The sequence below is a fragment of the Chiloscyllium punctatum genome, chromosome 28, assembly GCF_047496795.1.
Source record: "Chiloscyllium punctatum isolate Juve2018m chromosome 28, sChiPun1.3, whole genome shotgun sequence".
Taxonomy (NCBI): domain Eukaryota; kingdom Metazoa; phylum Chordata; class Chondrichthyes; order Orectolobiformes; family Hemiscylliidae; genus Chiloscyllium; species Chiloscyllium punctatum.
Genome location: NC_092766.1, coordinates 70,413,369 through 70,423,185, shown reverse-complemented (window position 1 = coordinate 70,423,185; position 9,817 = coordinate 70,413,369). Strand labels below are relative to the sequence as shown.

General features: G+C 46.6%; 1 non-coding gene across 1 annotated transcript; it reads left to right on the top strand.

Moving 5' to 3' along the window:
• The first annotated feature begins 801 nt into the window (after nucleotides 1-801).
• On the top strand, nucleotides 802-874 carry trnag-ccc (transfer RNA glycine (anticodon CCC)). The gene has a single exon. It is a non-coding gene; the product is annotated as a tRNA-Gly (tRNA).
• The last annotated feature ends 8,943 nt before the right edge of the window (nucleotides 875-9,817 follow it).

Here is a 9,817-nt window from a genome sequence, read left to right as displayed (position 1 = left end):
CAGGTTGTCTGAGGGAACTTCCAGCAGTAAAAATCCTCATCTGAGGGTCTGGGAAAATTTCACGGATTATGGTCAGTCGGAGCTGAAGTAAGGAAGTCGTTCGTTTCTGCAGTGTTTCACCATACTACCTTTCCCGTGAGCAGTCGAACAGTCGAAATGGTTGTGCCACAGGCTGCGACGGCAAGCTCCACTAAAAAGTAATCCTTTAAAGCCGGTGAAAGCAACACAACGTTATTGGGCTACACCGCGTGGAAACAGATACTTCGGTGTATCTCGTCCATGCTCACCACATAGCCAAATTTAAACAAGTCCGGTTCCCCATTATTTGGCCCCAAACCCTCTAAACCCATCCTATCCAGAAACTCAACCTTTGCAATGTTCTGAGCCCCCTCCACTTTCTCTGGTAGCTCATTCCATACACGCACAACCTTCTGTGTGGGAAATGTGCCTCAGGTCCTTTGTCAATTTCAGCCCACTCACCTTAAACCTATGCTCTCGAGTTTTCAACTCACTCCAACTTGGGTAAAACACGTAAATACTCAGTTTCCAACCCTTCCATTTGATCATGTCGCTGCCGTTACGCTGCAGGGAAAGACGTCCCAGTTTATTCCACCTCGCCCTACGGTCCAAACATTGACGACATCCTTGTCTATATTTTGTCATCAATTTCACCTGTCTTTTTTTTACAATTTCAAGATGTCAATTCCGCTGGGCAACAACGAAACAGAAAGGCGAAACGAAAAATGGCCTCAACTTTCAATGCTGGATGCTACTGAGCCACAGCAGGGCAGGCTGAGGTTTGTTTCTGTAGTGTAGTGATCATCATGTTCGCCTCCCACGCGAAAAGTCCCCAGTTCGAAACTGGGCAGAAACTGCTTTTTTTTTAGATTAGATTACTTAGTGTGGAAACAGGCCCTTCGGCCCAACAAGTCCACACCGCCCCGCCGAAGCGCAACCCACCCATACCCCTAAAACTACCCCTTTCCTAACACTATGGGCAATTTAGCATGGCCAATTCACCTGACCTACACATCTTTGGACTGTGGGAGGATACCGGAGCACCCGGAGGAAACCCACGCAGACACGGGGAGAACGTGCAAACTCCACACAGTCAGTCGCCTGAGGCGGGAAGTGAACCCGGGTCTCTGGTGCTGTGAGGCAGCAGTGCTAACCACTGTGCCACCGTGCTGTTTAAATTCGTTTAAATTTGTTCAAGCAACTTCAACTGCAGCCTTTTACATGGACAAGAACGGAGCTTTTTTGCTTGCTTTCCCATCTGCAAATCTGCCTTCGAAGTTGCTTGAACAAATCTGCTCGCATAGTGAAATGTAATGCAATTCCATTTCATGACTGTGCAAAGAATTGTAAAGTTTTTATCCAAACTGGTTCTGATCATGTGCCATTCTGTTTGAGAGTTTAGTTACCGCGTTCTGATCCTTCTACGAAAAGCAGTACCGCATTTGAATTTCTTGCGCAGGCGGCTCGGTTCAAAGACAGGGAATTAGCTGATGCGCTGGTGTCACAGCGCACCACGAATTCCTGAATTTGTCTGTCTGTCAAATGTACCCCCAAAGTCGTCTCTGAAAGGCCTCGTTTGGAAGCTGTCTGTCGTTGTTGAACGTGCGAGAATTGGCACCAGAGTTCCTGAATCATGTTTTGGAGCAGTTCGCACGTTAGTGGCTCTTTCAATCAGCAACAGCAATGAAAGAAATTACACTCTCAGAGGAACCTTTGGACCTGTGCTTTCATGAAGTCGCTAGTATTAAGGTACGCCCCGAGACCTAAGCCATGTTGAAACTGAAACGGAGGAATCGTCAGAGAGGCTACAGAATGATATCGCATCCATTTGGTTTTCTTTAAATCACTGAGGAGCAGGAAAGTGTAAACGGTGAGGGCGAGTGGGGAATTGAGGCAGTTACAGCTCTGGGGAAATTCCTTCTTTGTGACTCACTCAGCAACCAGACACGTGAAGGTGTCTCAGAGGCGTGAGAGCTATTCACATCGAGAACAAAAAGCACTCAAGTGCAGTTAGCACCTCTTCCGGAGTGGGGGGTGGGGTGACTTCTGTTATTATGTTCAGAAACTGCCTTTTACACTGAGGTGAACAGAAACTGCATTTCTAATAAGCTCCATGGAATTTTGTAAGATTTATTGAGTCGCTTCTCGTCGATTCCCGCACAGGTTTCCAAGTCAGTTGATATCCATGTGCCTGATGTCCAGGTGTGAACATCTCTGCAGCAATATGCACGGTGAAGGTAAAAGGCAAGGAAAGTGTCATCTCGAACTGGCTCCGAGGTCAGAGCATCGTCACAATGTGATCTGTCGTTCTCGAATAGGAATGCGACCTCCGGTTTTAGGGTGGAGTACATTGTTTGGGACTCTTTTTCTGCAAAACAGACACAGTGACTGAAATTACGCTGCACGGTATGATGTGGAACACGGGCTGCTCAGCTTTGTGCATTTTCCCTGTAGTCCGGTGTGCTTCATGTTCCGTGTAAACGTGAAACTTGCCCTGTTTCAAGCAATGGGTGAAATCATTTAGCAGAGCAAGAATCGAAATTGCAGTAATGTCAAGCAGCTCGTGGTTATTTGACCAAATCATAACCGAACATATATTCTCACAGATACATGTGGAGCTGAAAAGAGTCTGAGAAGATAGACTCAGCTTACCGTTGATTTTTGTCTGGATTGATGGGCTCTCATTATCTGCTGCGAAATTGATATTGTAGACGGGCACATCCCAGCAGCTGTGCGAGTCGGAGAGGGATCATGGAACCCTTTTAATGTGACTTGGCATGTGTTGTTATGCAGGAGCACAAGTGGAAATGCAAGAAAATGGTGTGCGCATTCGGCTGGTAGTGTGGCCGAGCGGTGTAAGGCGCTGGATTTAGGTTCCAGTCTCGAACGGGGCGTGAGTTTGAATCCCAACGAGGCCGCATCTCTGCCGATCAACTCCAAAGCTGCAGCTTGTTAGGATGCTGTTTCGGTCCCCGGTGTATTGATGTTGAAAACAAAAGAAAAATGGGTTTGCTTCCAGGGGAATTAACTGTGGTGTGGGATAGTGCCGAATGTTGCAAAGTGTCTCTGTCTGTCATGATAGTGTTCGCCTCCCTCGCAGAAAATCGCAAGCAGCTGTGCTGTTCCAGGCAAGTTGAGCTCGTACTGGAACCGAATGGAGACCGGTATTTCATCGCTGTTGTGAAATCAAAGTCCTGGGGTGACTCGACTCGTCATTATTTGGTTTTCTGGCCAATGGGAAAATCGTTCCAACGAATTTCGATGTGATATGTGATTGAATTTCTCCCATTTCCTTCATTTCCGTCCTGGAGACATCGGAAGGGAAAGGTAATCTACTCGATACTGTGATTGGTGAAATTCACTTTTTATGGCCCATTCTTATGAGGTTCTTTCTTTCTCTCTTTTCAGCATTGTCTGGGAAGTGGTGGTTCCCTAAGGATGCAGTATGTTTGAAAGAGTAGTTTGGTATTGTCCTGTTGTTAGTTGTGAGATTACTTTATAAATCATGAATTCGACTCGGGCAACACTACCATTATCGGGCAATCCAAACAGAGAACAGCCAGGGAATTCCTAGAGGCATGGCACTCATCCACAGACTCTATCAACAAACACATCGACCTGGACCCAATTTACCGGCCACTACAGCGGACAGCTGGAACTGACAACCGGAAGTGGCAGAGACAGGCCACTATAAATGCCGGAAGAAACAGCACAGAAGCGCTTCACAGGAGGCTCCCAAGCACTGAGAATGTCACCTAGATAGGGAATGAAACGTTTGCAAGACAAATTCCCAGCTCGGCGAACAGAACCACAACAACGAGCACCCAAGCTATAAATCTTCTACCAAACTTTGAAATATTTTCTCTGTCCAGCAGCATCGCCTCTCGTTGGTTCCAGGCTGCCCCACTCAATGATTCTAATTTATTCCCTGGCTCATTCGCTGTACGAGCCACATGCACTAGGCCCACAACTTACAACAACGTAGAGATGTCCATGACCCTGTGGAACTTTCCTCCCATCCTATATCCTGCCCTCTGAATCCATCCCCTCCCCCAACCTCACCTCCTGCATATATTCACCATCCCTCCTAACATTCCAATCTCTGATGCTGAATGTTCTGTACTCAACAAATATCTGAACTTTACCTCTCTGTGCCCTTACCTTTAGGAACTGCAGGATCGGCATGAAGTTGAACTCTTCTTCTACCGTCTTCGCCTCGGTGCCTACTTCTTTGGGCAAGATTCCTCTCGGTATCTCACAGACCCAGTCACCCAGCTCCAACACTGTCCCTCCACCTAGACCCCTCTCTCTGCCCTTTTACCCGAACTCAATCTGTTCATTGAGAACTCTTCACGTGACATTGTTTGCCTTAATTTCTCTTCATCCTCCTCACCCAATCCAACTTATCACTGTCTGAACGGACTACACTACGTGCACTTAGATCCAACCATGGCTGTGTTATTCAGCCTCTGCCGATAAGGGTGGTGCTGCTGTAGTCTGGTGGACTGAACTCTTAATTGCAGAGGCTGAGTGCCGGGTCACGGGTACCTTCTCTTATCTCCCCTTGGACAATGACCCCACCATTGCACATCAGACCATTGTATCAACTGTGATAACTGTCTTCATTTCATCTGGAGATTCCCGCGCACTCACCCCCCACCTAACTGCCCCCAAGCTGATGGTCATCTGATAGCAGAACACGCTTCTATCGCCTTTTGAAATCCACAAACGGAGCTGCTTGGGCAGACCCATTCCTTCGGCCTGCTCATGCCACACAAAGTGAGTAAATGGATCCACATGTGGCCCCCATTTATTGCCATTTCTTCATGGGGTACGTAGAACAGGTCCTGTTCCAGTTTTATTCCAGCCCCACTAACAACTCTTTTTCTTTTATTCATAGGTCATATAATCGCTGCTACGTCTCTATCTTGTCCAGATTTGGAAAGGTTAATTGGTTTCACTTCTAATCCGTATAGCTCCATCACTTTCACCCGGTCTTTCTCTGACTCACCCCTTCGTTTCCTCGGCATCTCTGTTTCCATTTCTGGGGATAGACTAGCGGCTGATATCCAGTATTAACCCACCGTCTCCCACAACTACCTGGAGTATACATCCTCATATCATGTTTCCTGCAAAGACTCCATTCCATTCCCACAGTTCTTGCATCTCCACCGCATTGCATATGATGATGCCATGTTAAAAAATGTGGCCTTCAAAATGTCCATCTTCTTCCTCAACTGAGGATTCTCCAGCTCTGTTGTCATCAGGGCCTTCAACCAGGACCGACCCTCCTTCCGTCCTACCATTACCCCCTCTCTTCCCTCCCGCAACAGCGTTGGAGTTCTCCTTCTCTTTATCTGCCATCCCACCAGCATTCATATGCAGAGGATCGTCAGACCACATTTCCCCCACCTTCAGCGAGATGCCCCCAACAGACACATGTTTGGCTCCTCTCCACTGTCCGCATTCTGGAGGGACCAGTCCCTGCAGGACACCATAGTCTGCTCCTCATTCGCTCCCCTATCTCCCTCCACCCCCCACCACAGGTCCACTTCATTTTCCCCTGCCGAATGTGTAACACTTCAACCTTTACTGCCCCTCCTCACTATCCAAGGGCCCAAACACACCTTTCAGGTGAAGCAGTACCATGCTAACATTTCCCACAATCTAGCCAAATACCTTTACTGCTCACAATGTGGTCTTCTCTACACTGGGTAAACGAAGGGTAGACTGGGTGACTGCTTCGTAGAACATCCAAGGTCCACCTATGTAAAGACCCTGAGCTTGAAGTCGCCTGTCGGTTCAAAACCCCATCCTGTTCCCTGACCAATATCTCTGTGTCAGGCTTGCTGCAGTGTTCCAGGAAAGTTCAGCACAAGCTGGAAGAACAACACCTCATTTTCGCGTGCGGACCCTGCAGCCATTCAGACTCAAAATCAAGTTCAATAATTTAAAGGTCTGAACTCCCCAATATGCTGTGTTAGATTTCATACGTAAAAGGATTGAGTTACAGAGTCGCAATATCATGCTGCAACTATACAAAACGCTGGTGCGGCCAAATTTGGAGTATTGTTTGCAGTTCTGGTCCCCATATTACGGGAAGGATGTGGAAGCATTGCAAAAAGTGCAGAGGAGATTTACCAGGATGTTGCCTGGTTTTGAGGGACGGTCTTATGAGGAAAAGCTGAGAAATTGAACCTGTTCTCATTGGCAAGAAGAAGGCTAATAGGGGATTTGATAGAGACATACAAGATGATCAGAGGGTTAGATAGGGTAGACAGCGAAAGTTCTTTATCTAGGAGGATGACGTCAGCTTCAATGAGGGGACATGGCTACAAATTGAGAGGTGAAAGATTTAAGACAGACGTCAGAGGCAGGTTTTTAGACAGAGAGTGGTAAGGGTGTGGAATACACTACCTGCTCATATACTCATCTCAGCAACATTAGGGAGATTTAAACAATCCTTAGATAATCACCGAGATGATTTTGAGATAATGTAGGGGGACGAGCTGAGAATACTTCTCAGGTCGGTGCAACATGGAGGGCCGAAGGGCCTGTTCTGCACTGTAATGTTCTATGTTCTATGTCTTAGCCCCCTACCCATAATGCATGAGGCCTAGTTATCACATCGCCTTCTATTACTCAACCCCATTGTTAGCTCCTAACAGTCTCTATTAACATATGTGCAGACTCTGCTGCATATCAACCAACAATTTCAGGGCTCCCATCAGTTTTGAGTAAGGGTCACCGGACCAGAAATGTTAACTCTGGTTTCTCGAAAAAAGATGTTGCCAGACCTGCTGAACGTTTGCAGCAACTTCTGTTTTACTTCAGCATTTTCATGGCAAGTTCTAACAACGCAGTACGCCATCGATATTTAGAGCGCTGTCAAACATAGGTACTTTGTAATTACTCATTTAATGTCCGAAACAAATTACTCTAGATTTAACTGAGATAACGGCTTTGGTGTTATTGTTTAGACCAGACAATCTGTCAACGTTTGGAAAGTAAAAGAAATTGAAAGAGTTGGAGAGAAACTCAGCGGATCTGACACAATTTGAGCAGAGATGCACAGAGTTAACATTTGATTCCAATCTGACTTTTCAGAACAGTGTCACATCATATTCGATATGTTAACTCTATTTCTCTCTGCAGAAGCTTGCTCATCTTTTTTCGTTTCTTCGCCATTTTCTGTTTGTATTTTTGTTTCCATATCATTATGTTTCATGTTTCTTGACGGGTCGACATGTTGAACTTGGTTATATTTGGACAATGTGGTCTTTTCCAGTTCCTATAATATTTGGTATGTCTCTGACACCTGTATTACGGCCGAAATCTGTTTCTTCTTTAAGATTCAAAGGAAAAAATACTTTCTGAATATCCTGTAAATCTCAGGAAATCCACTTTGTTTGAAGACATTTTCGAGGTAGCTGAACTTGATGAATTAATAGGAACAGATTATTGATGATGGAACACTCTGTGTCCTTCATTGAACAAGCTATTCTCCCCACTCTCCAAAGGCTCTGAATACATACCACAGAACTATTAGAGCAAAGGTGGAGGAAACGCAGCCCATTGTCTCTTCCAACTTGGAATGAGCTGTAGCTCTATTTTTATTATCCTATATTGTGCCCATGGCCTTCCAGATTTTGTTATTAGTGTCTATTTTAATTGTAAGTACCCTGTCAAATATGATGAAAATGATAAATCTAAAAAAAACAGATGTTGGAGAGAACTTTCAGTAGGTCTGGCAGTGCCTGTAAAGAGAAATCAAAGTTAATATCTCAGGTCCAGTGACCCGACTGATCTGTATTCCCAATGATTAAATGGTGTGCATATAAAATGTAGTTCACTTTATGACATTAAAATTATCCTGTTCAGTTCACATTCAGCATTGCGTCTCCCAAATGTTGACTATTTCCATGAGCATTATAATTAGTTTTATCTGTCAGAAAGAGTGATGGTGAATGGGGGAAAAATTGTATTCCCAATGCAGTCACCACAGCCACTGCCCCCATTCCGTCCTACCTCCTAGTCAATGTTATTTTCATTCTGTCCCTGACTAATTAATTCATAGGTCTTAATTAATACGTTCATTGTACTTTTAGTTTTGGACTGAAACAAAACAGCGTAAAAATTATGGTTTTACTGCAAACGAAACTGCTATTCTGTATGAAAGCTCTAAAGTTGTCTGATGAGAGCAGTGAGAGGAACATTCAGGGATGTACACACTTCCTGTCTAAGCTCAGGTTGACTGAACCTCATCACCTCAGGACATCTCCCATGCACAGCTTCCAACCTTGTAGTTCGGAAACCATGCATCGCCCGATTCTACCTCCTTCCCAAGATCCACAAGCCTGACCACGCTGGCCGACTCATTTTCTCAGCCTGGTCCTGCCCCACCGAACGTATTTCCACCTTCCTCGATATTGTCCCTATCTCCCCTAGTCCAGGAAATCCCCACATACACTCGAGACACCACCCATATCCACCACCTCCTCCAAAATGTTCGTTTCCCTGGACCAAACGACTCATCTTCACCATGGACATCCAATCCCTCTACACCTCCATCCGCCATGACCAGGGCCTCCAAGCCCTCCGTTTCTTCCTCTCCCAACGTCCCCAACAGTACCCTTCATCAGACACTCTTATTCGTTTGCTGACTCTGTCCTCACCCATAACAATGTCTCCTTCAAATATTCCCACTTCCTCCAGACTAAAAGGGTAGCCATGGGCACCCGAAAGGGCTCCAGCTGTGCCTGTCTCTTTGTCAGCTACGTAGAACAGTCCATCTTCCGTAATTACACCGGTACCACTCCCCACGTCTTTGTCCACTACATTGATGACTGCATCAGCGCCACCTTGTGCATCCACAAAGAGGTTGAGCAGTTCCTCAATTCACCAACACTTTTCACCACGACATTAAATTCACCTTGTCCATCTCTGACACCTCCCTACGCTACCAGGAACTCTCCATCTCCATTGACGATCGACATGATACTGACATTTATTACAAACCCACCAACTCCCACAGCTACCTGGATTACACCTCTTCCCGCCCTACCTCCTGCAAAAATCCATGCCATATTCCCAATTCCTCTTCCTCCACCGTATCAGCTCCAAGGAGGACCAGTTCCGCTACAGAACACACCAGATGGCCTCCTTCTTTAGAATCCACAGTTTCCCTTCTCACGTGGTTGAAGATGCCCTCCAATGCATCTCATCCACATCCCGCCCCTCCGCCCTCAAGTCCCGCCCCTCCAACCGTAACAAGAACAGAAACCCCATCCTCACTTTCCACCCTACCAACCTTCGCATTAACCATATCATCCGCCGGCATTTCCACCACCTCCAAACGGACCCTACCACCAGAGATAAATTTCCCTCCACATCCCTTTCCGCCTTCCACAAAGAACATTCCATCCGGGACTAACTGGTCAGGTCCCCCCCCTACAATGAACCACCCTCCCGTCCTGGCACCCTCCCTTGCCACTGCAGGAACTGCAAAACCTGCGCCCACACCTTCTCCCTCACCTCCATCCAAGGCCCCAAAGGAGCCTTCCACATCCATCAACGTTTCACCTGCACATCCACCAATATCATTTATTGTATCCGTTGCTCCCGATGCAGTCTCTTCTACATTGGGGAGACTGGGCGCCTCCTAGCAGAGCGCTTTAGGGAAAATCTCTGGGGCACCCGCACCAATCAACCCCACCGGCCTGTGGCATAACATTTCAACTCCCCCTCCCACTCTGCCGAGGATCTGCAGGCCCTGGGCCTCCTCCACCGCCGCTCCTTC